This window comes from Antechinus flavipes, chromosome 3 (genome assembly GCF_016432865.1).
Source record: "Antechinus flavipes isolate AdamAnt ecotype Samford, QLD, Australia chromosome 3, AdamAnt_v2, whole genome shotgun sequence".
NCBI lineage: Eukaryota > Metazoa > Chordata > Mammalia > Dasyuromorphia > Dasyuridae > Antechinus > Antechinus flavipes.
This window is the reverse complement of record NC_067400.1, coordinates 499,163,631-499,176,553: the sequence shown is the minus strand read 5'-3', so window position 1 is coordinate 499,176,553 and position 12,923 is coordinate 499,163,631.

Genomic DNA, 12,923 nt, shown 5'->3' with positions numbered 1-12,923 from the left:
CTCTGTCAAATAAGTGATTTTTAACTGTATTCTAATCTTGGATTATACGGAACTATATATAAACCATGCTCCTAGAGTTGGATGGGGGGATATTGGTAGTAGTAATAGAATGTGTGGGAATCCATTAAAAATGAAGCAAGCTGAGAGTGTGAAAAGTAGTATGCTTACTAGATTTTAAAAAGTGACATTCATTGCCACATTCAATGGTGCCAGAATAAGTCTTTTATCTCACTTCAGCCAATTAGTGAGGATATGTTAAGGCTTCTTAAGCTTTTTCCACTTATGAACCTTTTTCACATAAGAAATTATTACTCAACACTGGATATATAGTATGCAAAATGGGTATACAAATTAAACATTTACTAAATAGATCATATTTTGTGATCTTCACATTCAGTTATGTGACTCCCTATGGGCTTGTGACCCACAGTTTAAGAAGTTTTTATGTGGAGAATAGACACCTGGAGGCATGAGGTAGGAACTAGAGCTGTAATTAGAGGTACAGAAAGTACTCTTAGAGGTTTGGGGATGGAAGACTCATGACTTGAAAATGGCAAGGGCACAATACACCTTTGAGAAATAGATTTTACGGAAGAGGAAAAAAATGGGAAAAAAATCAAACAGGCAGAAAATAGACCTCTGTAAAAATCCATGAACTTTATGGAAAGACTTGAGAGAACAACTATTTTAATAAGAAAAAAAAAAGAGAGAGAGAGGTAAATTAGTACTGACTATAAATAATAGCCCATAAGATAACTGGAGGTATTAGATGATATCTAATGTAAGTCACAAAGCTGGCATGAAAGCAAGATGAAGTTATAGTGGGAAACAGACTATCTGAAGATATCGCATGAAGGTTTTTTTATGAAAAGTAGAGCATTTGTTAAATAAATGAATATTTAATGGATAAATAATGATAAATAATAAAATAAATAAAATTCAATAAAAAAGCAGAGCATCTTTACTTATGTATGAAGCATATTATGCATGAAAAATACCATTATTTGTGATTAGTCTGACCATTAATGAAATAGTGGTTGTGAAACAAGTTAACCAACATGTATTAAGCACTTACTATGGGATGTCATAAGCCATGCATAGTGAGAATAGATTTAGTACAATGGGGAAAAACTGGAACCTTTCCCAGTAAGATCTGGAGTGAAGCAAGGTTGCCCTCTATCACCATTATTATTTAATATCGTATTAGAAACGCTAGCCTCAGCAATAAGAGTCGAGAAAGATATTAAAGGAATTAGAGTAGGCAATGAAGAAACCAAACTATCACTCTTTGCAGATGATATGATGGTATACCTAGAGAACCCTAGAAATTCTACTAAAAAGCTATTAGAAATAATTCATAATTGTAGCAAAGTAGCTGGCTACAAAATAAATCCCCATAAATCCTCAGCATTTTTATACATCACCAACAAAACCCAACAGCATGAGATACAAAGAGAAATTCCATTCAGAATAACTGTTGATACCATAAAATATTTGGGAATCTATCTACCAAAGGAAAGTCAGGAATTATATGAGCAAAATTATAAAAAAGTCTCCACACAAATAAAGTCAGACTTAAATAATTGGAAAAATATTAAGTGCTCTTGGATCGGCTGAGCGAACATAATAAAGATGACAATACTCCCTAAACTAATCTATTTCTTTAGTGCTATACCAATCAGACTTCCAAGAAAATATTTTAATGATCTAGAAAAAATAACAACAAAATTCATATGGAACAATAAAAAGTCGAGAATCTCAAGGGAATTAATGAAAAAAAAATCAAATGAAGGTGGCCTAGCTGTACCTGATCTAAAATTATATTATAAAGCAGCAGTCACCAAAACCATTTGGTATTGGCTAAGAAATAGATTAGTGGATCAGTGGAAAAGGCTAGGTTCACAAGACAGAATAGTCAACTATAGCAATCTAGTGTTTGACAAACCCAAAGCCCCTAACTTCTGGGAAAAGAATTCATTATTTGATAAAAACTGCTGGGATAATTGGAAATTAGTATGGCAGAAATTAGGCATGGACCCACACTTAACACCATATACCAAGATAAGATCAAAATGGGTCTATGACCTAGGCATAAAGAACGAGATTATAAATAAATTAGAGGAACATAGAATAGTTTATCTCTCAGACTTGTGGAGGAGAAAGAAATTTGTGACCAAAGATGAACTAGAGACCATTACTGATCACAAAATAGAAAATTTTGATTACATCAAATTAAAAAGCCTTTGTACAAACAAAACTAAGATTTTTTAGCAAACAAGCAAACAAGATTAGAAGGGAAGCAACAAACTGGGAAAACATCTTCACAGTTAAAGGCCTCATTTCCAAAATATATAGAGAACTGACTCAAATTTATAAGAAATCAAGCCATTCTCCAATTGATAAATGGTCAAAGGATATGAACAGACAATTTTCAGAGGATGAAATTGAAACTATTACCACTCATATGAAAGAGTGTTCCAAATCATTATTGATCAGAGAAATGCAAATTAAGACAACTCTGAGATACCACTACATACCTGTCAGATTGGCTAAGATGACAGGAAAAAATAATGATGAATGTTGGAGGGGATGTGGGAAAACTGGGACACTGATGCATTGTTGGTGGAGTTGTCTACGAATCCAACCATTCTGGAGAGCAATCTGGAATTATGCCCCCAAAATTATCAAATTGTGCATACCCTTTGATACAGCAGTGTTTCTATTGGGCTTATATCCCAAAGAAATACTAAAGAAGGGAAAGGGACCTGTATGTGTCAAAATGTTTGCAGCAGCCCTGTTTATAGTGGCTAGAAACTGGAAAATGAATGGATGCCCATCAATTGGAGAATGGCTGGGTAAATTGTGGTATATGAATGTTATGGAATATTATTGTTCTGTAAGAAATGACCAGCAGGATGAATACAGAGAGGACTGGCGAGACTTACATGAACTGATGCTAAGTGAAATGAGCAGAACCAGGAGATCATTATACACTTCTACAACGATATTGTATGAGGACATATTTTGATGGAAGTGGATTTCTTTGACAAAGAGACCTGAGTTTCAATTGATAAATGATGGACAAAAGCAGCTACACCCAAAGAAAGAACACTGGGAAATGAATGTGAACTATCTTCATTTTGGTTTTTCTTCCTGGGTTATTTAGACCTTCTGAATCCAATTCTCCCTATGCAACAAGAGAACTGTTTGGTTCTGCAAACATATATTGTATCTAGGATATACTGCAACATATCCAACATATAAAGGACTGCTTGCCATCTAGGGGAGGGGGTGGAGGAAGGGAGGGAAAAAAAATCGGAACAGAAACGAGTGTCAATATAAAGTAATTATTAAATAAAAATTTAAAAAAAAGAGATTATAAATAAATTAGAGGAACATAGAATAGTTTATCTCTCAGACTTGTGGAGGAGAAAGAAATTTGTGACCAAAGATGAACTAGAGACCATTACTGATCACAAAATAGAAAATTTTGATTACAAATTAAAAAGCCTTTGTACAAACAAAACTAATGCAAACAAGACTAGAAGGGAAGCAACAAACTGGGAAAACATCTTCACAGTTAAAGGTTCTGATAAAGGCCTCATTTCCAAAATATATAGAGAACTGACTCAAATTTATAAGAAATCAAGCCATTCTTCAATTGATAAATGGTCAAAGGATATGAACAGACAATTTTCAGAGGATGAAATTGAAACTATTACCACCCATATGAAAGAGTGTTCCAAATCATTATTGATCAGAGAAATGCAAATTAAGACAACTCTGAGATACCACTACACACCTGTCAGATTGTCTAAGATGACAGGAAAAAATAATGATGAATGTTGGAGGGGATGTGGGAAAACTGGGACACTAATGCATTGTTGGTGGAGTTGTGAACGAATCCAACCATTCTGGAGAACAATCTGGAATTATGCCCAAAAAATTATCAAATTGTGCATACCCTTTGATCCAGCAGTGTTTCTATTGGGCTTATATCCCAAAGAAATACTAAAGAAGGGAAAGGGACCTGTATGTGCCAAAATGTTTGTAGCAGCCTTCTTAGTAGTGGCTAGAAACTGGAAAATGAAAGGATGCCCATCAATTGGAGAATGGCTAGGTAAATTGTGGTATATGAATGTTATGGAATATTATTGTTCAGTAAGAAATGACCAGCAGGATGAATACAGAGAGGACTGGCGAGACTTATATGAACTGATGCTAAGTGAAATGAGCAGAACCAGGAGATCATTATATGTAATGGGCTGAGGCTTGAGTTGATGCACTGAGGTCCCAAGCACATGAGGCTAAATAGTAATTGGATCATACTCTATTAATATATAAGCTTGGAGAAAGAATGGCCCCCGCCCACTCTTTGTGCAAGTCCTGATGTGTTGTATAGGAAAAGACGATTTTGGTGGGTGGAGGCAGGGGAGTGGAAAAGGAAGGGGAGGAGAGACTTTTGGGATGGCGATTGCCACGGTTTGCTCAGCTCACAGCTCTCTCTGTTAGCTGGCTTCCTGTCGCAACTGCCCATATTTGCTATTGCAATCTTTATTCACCTCTTCACTTCAATAAATATTGAAGATTTTCCCCTTAACCTGAATTCCTGACTCCGGCTGATTTTAAATACGTGGTCATTACAATTATACACTTCGACAACGATATTGTATGAGGACATATTTTAATGGAGGTGGATTTCTTTGACAAAGAGACCTAACTGAGTTTCAATTGATAAATGACGGACAAAAGCAGCTACACCCAAAGAAAGAACACTGGGAAACGAATGTGAACTATCTGCATTTTTGTTTTTCTTCCCGGGTTATTTATACCTTCTGAATCCAATTCTTCCTGTGCAACAAGAGAACTGTTCGGTTCTGCAAACATATATTGTATCTAGGATATACTGCAACATGTCCAACATATAAAGGACTGCTTGCCATCTAGGGGAGGGGGTGGAGGGAGGGAGGGAAAAAAAATCAGAACAGAAACGAGTGCAAGGGATAATGTTTGTAAAAAAAAAAAAAAAATTACCCTGGCATGGATTCTGTCAATATAAAGTAATTATTAAATAAAAAATAAAAAAAATAAAAAATAATAAAAAAAGAGAGAATAGATTTAGTACTTCAATACCGTTCTAAGAATGCTTGCTAATTTCTGACTTCATCTTGTTTTAAGTTTCCACTTTGAAATTGAATTGTTTTGAGTAATTTTTTTTTTCAAAAATGAAATAAGCAACTGTTTGGAATAATAGTAAAAAAAAAAATCATGTATGTTCTTAAACAGCTGTTAAAAATATGTGGGTTCTCTGATAAGATAATAAATGAAAAAACTAATATAGGCAACCTTATCGGTACTTTTGAAGTAAACTACCGATCAAATTATGTGATAAACAAATTAAGGAACATACTCAAACACTTCCTATTAGGTGACCCTGAACAAGTTCCTCAGTTTTCTCATGTATAAAATGAGCTGGAAAAGGAAATGGCAAATGATTACAACTCTGCCAAGAAAACACAACATAGAGTAGGACAATACTGAAACAACTGAACAAAATCATTCTTAATTAAAAGTTTAGTATTCTATCCAAAATACCATAAATACCCTTAGAATTGTTGAGGTGGGGAGAGGGACAGAGTAGAATTAAACAAGAAGTGCATAACAGAGAACAAAAGAAAAACTTCAAGGAAGCAAAGAAAAGCTGGGTAGTTTTGAAAACAATGTATAATATTTATTATAAAAGTTTTCTGAAATGGAAATTTTATTGTTTTATATTGAATCATCTGTTGTTAAGTTGTGTACAAGGCAATGGTCTTTTTATTTTTTCTCATTTTTTATTTAAACTTAAAATTAATAAAAGATTTTCAAAAAAGTGAAAGAAATGACAATCAGTAAAATGAGAAAAAGAAGATTTTTCTAAAGAGGTTGATTTGGCTGATCATCAGATGCAAAGATGAGCATGAGATTCATAAATGAAGAAATCTCAAGAGGTAACATAATAAGTATGAGAGGAAAACCCATAAAAGAATAGGGTACAAAACACTAAGTTCATGTTTGTAGCTGAGAATATATGCTGAAAATAACAACAAAAAGGCTTTATGACTATTTTGTTTTGAAGGTAACGATAACTAAGTTTAATAGGGATAAATATAAAGCTCCTCACAAGATTAAAACAAAGCAGATCAAATACAATTTCTTATTGCTTTCTATTTCTATCATCTATCTACATAAAAAAATATAGAGAAAAGGAAAGAAAAGGACAGAGAAAGAGATATAGGGAAGAAGAGAGAAAGAAAAGAGAAAGGGAGAGAGAAAGAGACAAACAGAAAGAGAGAGACAGAGAGAGAAAGATTGAGAGAGACAGACAGAGAGACAGAGACAGAGAGAAAGAGACAGAGATATGCAGAGACAGACAGAGAACAGAGGACAGAGAAAGAGAAAGAAGTGGGGTAGAGGAGGGAAAAAGTGAACTAATAAATTAAGAGCAAGGATAAAAACCAAAACCTGGTGAGAGTTAATTTAGAGGGAGATAAAATTTAGAAAGAATTAGGATTTGCTTCCAATAGCTGTCATGTCAGACTATAATTAATCTCTAGCAGTCTCTGAAACTTATAAATTATCAAGAACCTAGAGCATCCTACTTTTATTTATTTTTTATTGTTTTAAACTTTATTAATTTTCATTTACTTATTATTGTTTGTTTCTGTATATCAAATCTATAAAATTCCTGAGGAGAAATTACCTCTTAATCATCTCTTACCACCTTCTCTGTCCCTTAGCCACTAATCTTAGAAATTTCTTGAGAAGATGGCAAAGAGAAGGCAGAAAGTAGCCTAAACTGGGAGAGCTTTCTCTCAGAAACAATGCTAACTTAAGGCTCTAAATGGATTCTGGAGTGACAAAACACACAAAGATTCAGAGTGAAACAATTTTCCAGCTTTAAAACATTTTGTAGACATGAATTGCATTTGAAAAAAAAAAAAGCATCTCTTTCTAATTAAAAAAAGAACACTAGAGAGCATAGGAATAAATGGAGTTTTCCTTAAAATGATAAGTAGCATCTATCTACATCCATCAGCAAGCATTACATGTAAAGAAGACTAGGTAGAAACCTTCATAAAAAGATCAGGGATAAAATAAGGATGCCCTTTATCACCATTATTATTTAATATTGCACCAGAATTGTTAACTTTAACAGTGAGAAGAAAAAGGAAATTGAAGGAATTAGACTAAGCAATGAGGAAACAAAACCATCACTCTTTGAAGATTATATGATTTAGAAAATCCTAGATTATCAACTAAAGGGGAAAAAAAGCTATTTGAAACAACAATTTTAGCAAAATTTGAGATTATAATATAAACCCACATATATTAATGACCTTTCTATATATTATCAACAAATCACAACAGGAAGAGATAGAAAGAGAAATTCTATTTAAAATAATTTAACACAATATAAACTATTTGATAGTCTATTTGCCAATAGAAACCCAGTAACTATTTGAGCACAATTGCAAAACACTTTTCATACACATAAAATCATATCTAAACAACTGGAAAAATATATATGAATTGCTCATGGATAGGCTGAACAATTTTACTTAAATTATATTCAGTGCCATATCAAACTACCATTGAATTCTAAATTGGGCCCACTCTTTCTACATATTTTGTGTGTGACCAACCAACCAATAGACAGATAAAGACAGAGAAGAGCCAGACAGAGCCAGACAGAAAGACAGAGGCAGAGAAGGAAAACTCCAATAGTAGGTTTTGTTTAATCATTTCAGTTGTGTCTAACTCTTCATCACCACAACCAACTCTCCTCCTTCCCTTTCCCCCAGCTTTTTTAAAGCAAAGATACTTGATTGGTTTGCCTTTTCCTTTTCCAGCTCATTTTGCAGATGAAGAAACTGAGGCAAAAAGAGTTAAGTGACTTGTCTAATATTAAACAGGTAGCAAGTATCTAAAGCTAGATTAGAATTTAGGTCTTCCTGACTTTAGGTGGAGCATTCTATCTAATGAGCTACATAGCTTTCCCCTATTATTTTTACTATATTATTTTACAAAATTTGTTGTTTAAGGTTAATTGGGTTAATTGGACAATAATGTTGTCCAATGAACTACACTTGTGGAAGTCCAGGCATAAAGAGTATTCTAGGAAAATGTGGGAATAGCAACTACCACCAAGTGATTGTTTGGCCTCCTAGTTTACTTTCTCAGTACCATATCCTTTAAAACAATTCAAAGAAAAGTGGGGTGTTTTATTTTTAGTGAGGAAGGGAAAAAAGAAAGGAAATATTGTTTGTGAATATGGTCATGGCTAGAATGAAAAGAAACAGTACAGAAAAAGTTGATTCATATTTAGATATGTGAGATAAATGGTGTTCTTCAGAGTGTCATAGCAAAATGATTAACAAATAGCTTTCTAATCTAGAGAGCTAATAAAAATATAAAACCCCCAAAATGAATTAATGAATTAAAATTAATCTTTTCATTTTATTTCCATTATGTTCCATAACATTTTAAAATCTAAATTAACACAACAATAACTCATGTTAATTTTTTAACATTTACCAGTTTCTCAGATGTAAGTGTTTCCTAGCAGATGATAGCTTCTCCAGCTCATCCTTGGTGATAACCCACTTCATTGTTGTCTAGCCTCATTCCCTCATGTTGTAGGTTAAAACCCCACCCTACTCCATTTTTTCCTGTCAGTACTATTTTTCAAGAAACATAAACATTGATGATTAATAATTATTATATTTTAATCAAACTGATTTTTCAGCTTCTCCTTAACCATTATGCAAAATAAATTATATAAAATTTCCACAGAGCTGTCACCTAATGTTAGAAATAAAACTCCAGTTTCAATTTCAGTCTGTGATTTTTTTATTGAAAGAGTGAGAGAGACTGAAGAATCCAGCCTTCAATTCTCAGGAGAAGCGAGTACACCCCAGTGTGAGAAAATTCATTGTTACATGGACCAGAGGAAGCTTTGCTAGATTAGTTGCCTTCCTGAACCCTCCTACTTAGCCTTTAATTGGCTAGAGGAACAGTTCCTTGGATGTCCTTCTTCTGGCTTCTTCCCTACCTCATTGTGTCTAGATTTCTGTTTTTTTTTCTTTCCCCCTGAGTAGAGAAAATATTATGCATAAACCTCATTAAGCAAGCTCAATTAAAAAAACAAAAACAAAAACAAAAACAAAAAACCTTCTCTTGGTCACTGACTTCTGCCAGTTTAAGCCGGTTTGTAGCCTAGGCTCTTTTATCAAAAATTTGAAGCAAAATGCATTTCTTCTTCTGAAAACTCATTGGTCAAAGATTCTTATTTATCTTCCATTACCTTAATTACTTAGTGTTGGAATCCTTACTAACTGCTAAGTAGTTAGAGTTGATCTAATCTTACAAAAAGATGTTTTGGGCATAATAAGCATTTGTGCCCACTGTGGCACAGCGTCTTATGATTTCTTCTAAAGGAGCATCTTTGTCTAGCCCCCATATAATTCTTTTGCAAACCTCATTGGCATTTTCCTTAGCCAAATGTTTAGTCATTATTTCTGTTGCTGCATTGTCTCCAATGGTTCTTATTACAGCTGTTTGTAAACGTCCCACAAAATCTGCAAAAGGTTCATTGGGACCTTGCTCTATTTTTGTGAAAGCATTATTTCCATCTTTCTGTCCAGGGAGAGAATTCCAAGCTTTTATTGCAGCCTTAGAAATTTGCTCATACACTGTTATGGGATAATAAATCTGTTCTGAACTCTCTGCATACTGACCTTCTCCAGTTAGTTGGTCAAAAGCAACTTGTACAATAGCTCCTGTTTGCCTATTGCGTTGGGCTTGAATCCTACATAATTCATGAAACTCCGAAAGCCACAATAAATTTTGTCCCGGTTCTAGACAAGTTTTTGTTATGGATTTCCAGTCATTCGGGGTTAGGATTTCATAAGACAAATTATCTAGTAACATCTTCACATAAGATGATGTAGCCCCATAAAGAGTGCAACCCTTTTTCAAATCTTTAATTTTTTCCAAATTAAAAGGAGTGCATCTTCTCCTTTTTTGACCTGAGGAGTTGAGCTCTTCAATCACAGGATATGCATTTATAAAATCAGATAGATCTTCTCCTTCATTTTTTGCTTTAATTAATGCTTTTTCTAATCTTGTTAAATTCTGCTTTACAGGAGAAGCTGACTGTGTTTCTGTCTCTCTCCCTCCCCCTTGTTCCACCCATGAAGGGTTAATTGCGGAGGGAGGGTCATGAGATGTGGAATCACTTAATTCCTCCTGCTGTGAAGTATCATACTCAGAATTGTAATTAACTCCATTCTCATCTGATTCGTCCTCCTTTTCACCTAGTAAAGTTGGCATTTCTTCCTCCTGTACTTTCCTTTTCATCATTCTATCATTTAAATAACTTCTTATAGCCAATTGTATTACATTATATGTATTAATTATTGAGTTAGGCCCATTTTTGTCATAGAATTGACAAAGATCCTCTCCAACCAATTTCCATTCATTTAGATCTAATTCCTTATCAAGAGAGAAACAAGGACATATGTCCTTTACAGTTTGTAAAAATTCAGTGATTTGCTGTAAACTTATAATTAAACCTTGGCTTTCCATAACATTAATAATGCTCTCTAAACATTTTCCTTGAACAGAAACAGGCTGTTTTCTAAATATCTGTCCCATCTTAGCTGAAATTCTACTTTAACTCTTCTAACAAAATTTCTTTGTTGCACTCACCCTAATTTCTGGGTTGAAGTGTCTTTTCCACTGGATCAGGATCAGAGGCTTTTCCACTTGAATCAGGATCGTAGCTTTTCCACTGAAATCCACTGAGGGGGTCTGTCAGCCCCACGTTGGGCGCCAAAATGTTGGAGTTCAAATGTGGGGTTCCAAATACCATCAGGCTGCTCGAGCTTTGCGTTTACAGTTTGGGATTACAAAAGAAGAAGCTAGGAGCATAGTGAAAAGCTGTACAGCTTGCCTTCCCTTCCACGCTCCTACACTGCCTCCAGGGAAGAACCCTCGTGGTTTGAGACCCAGTGAAATCTGGCAAATGGATGTGACTCATTATAAATCTTTTGGTCGTCTGTCTTTTATCCACGTTGTGGTAGACACCTTTTCAGGATTCACTTTTGCCATACCAGCAGCAAAAGAGACAGCCCGAGTGGTCACTGAATTCCTCATTCAAGCATTCGCAATTATGGGTGTGCCACAAGAAATAAAAACAGATAACGGACCGGCATATACCTCCAAACATTTTGAACACTTTTGTGCACAGTATAAGATTCTACACACTACTGGCATACCCTTCAATCCTCAAGGTCAAGCAATAGTAGAAAGAAGAAACAGAGATATTAAGACACTCCTCCAAAAACAAAAGAAAGGAGGAGCCACGGGTAACCCTAGAGAACTTCTAAATTTAGTTCTCTATACCATTAATTTTTTAATCTTTGATAAAGATGCACTGGCTCCAGCAGACAGGTTTTATAACCCACCAGAAGAGCAGTGTCCAGTGCGAGCAGCTCCACTATCTTTAGATAATCACCAGGTGATGTGGAGAGACCCAGAAAGTGGTGAATGGAAGGGACCAGATAGACTAACTGCTTGGGGGAGAGGATTTGCTTGCATCTCTACAGGTGGAGAAGGAATCAGATGGGTGCCTACGAGCCGCATTCGCCTTGTCCATCGCAGAAAGATGGAGCAGACCCTTGAAACAAAGGAGAAGACCCAAGAAATATCGGGTGGTTCTGTTGCTGATTGTGCTCACAAGAATTATTAGATTCCTGGCACATGAACTAATGGACAATGGAATCCTATTGGACTGTTTCTAGGACTTATGGACATGTGTAAATTTTCAGATTGATTCTTGTTATTTGTTACATTACTACTAGCCTGTGTTATATTGCTATGTGCTCATGTAAATTATGTATAATGCCTCCCATATTGATGGATTTATGTATACCATGTATATCTGTTACAAAGTTCTGGCCCATATTGATGGATTTATGTGTACCCCCTCAGGAACCCCCTATGTTTTAAAACAAAAGAAAGGGGGAGATGTTGGAATCCTTACTAACTGCTAAGTAGTTAGAGTTGATCTAATCTTACAAAAAGATGTTTTGGGCAGAACCTGAAACAAGGTACTAAGTAGAACTACCCATAATCCCTCTCTCTGGAAGGAGCATAAATAGGCCAATGGGCCAGTCGGAGAGTTCTAGAGAGTGAAGACGCTACAAGTCGAGATTTCACCGGAATGACATGAAGAGTTGGAGCTGGCTGGAGGCTGAAGAAAGCAGAGGCAGAGGCTGAAGGACCAGACCTTTGGATTTGGTGACATTCGGAGAGAGCTCTTGGAACCAAGCAGAGACATAGGCCTCTAAGCTAACCGGGCTATATTGGAGATAAAAGATCTGAACTTTTATCACCTGGCTGCGTTTTGAGAAGAAAAAGATCGCCACATTTTGGCACCCGAACAGGGACAAACAAAATCCTGATTCCAGGGAAGGCACCCAGAGAGAACTTTTATAATATTTTATAGAAGAACAAGAACCCCACATTTGAACTCCAACAACTTAGCTTGTCAGTGTTCTCTCATCAATGTTTCTAAGGAACTGGATTTTAACTGTTCCGTTCTCTCACAATAAGAGAAGAACAAAAAAAAAAAAATTTTTTTTAAGATACAATTACTTTTCTTAATTGTCAGAAAAAGTTCTAAAAAATCTTTCTGGGCATATATGGTAACTTTACATGCCCACATAAAGTTAGGCTGGGGGTGTGCACAGAAAAAAAGGGGAGATGGCAAAAGAGAGAAATTTTGCTCTGTATGTGGAGAGACTCAGTGTAATTCTCAACTTAATCTAATTCATCAGTGATTTTTCTGGCAATACCAGTAATTAGATTTCCTCACA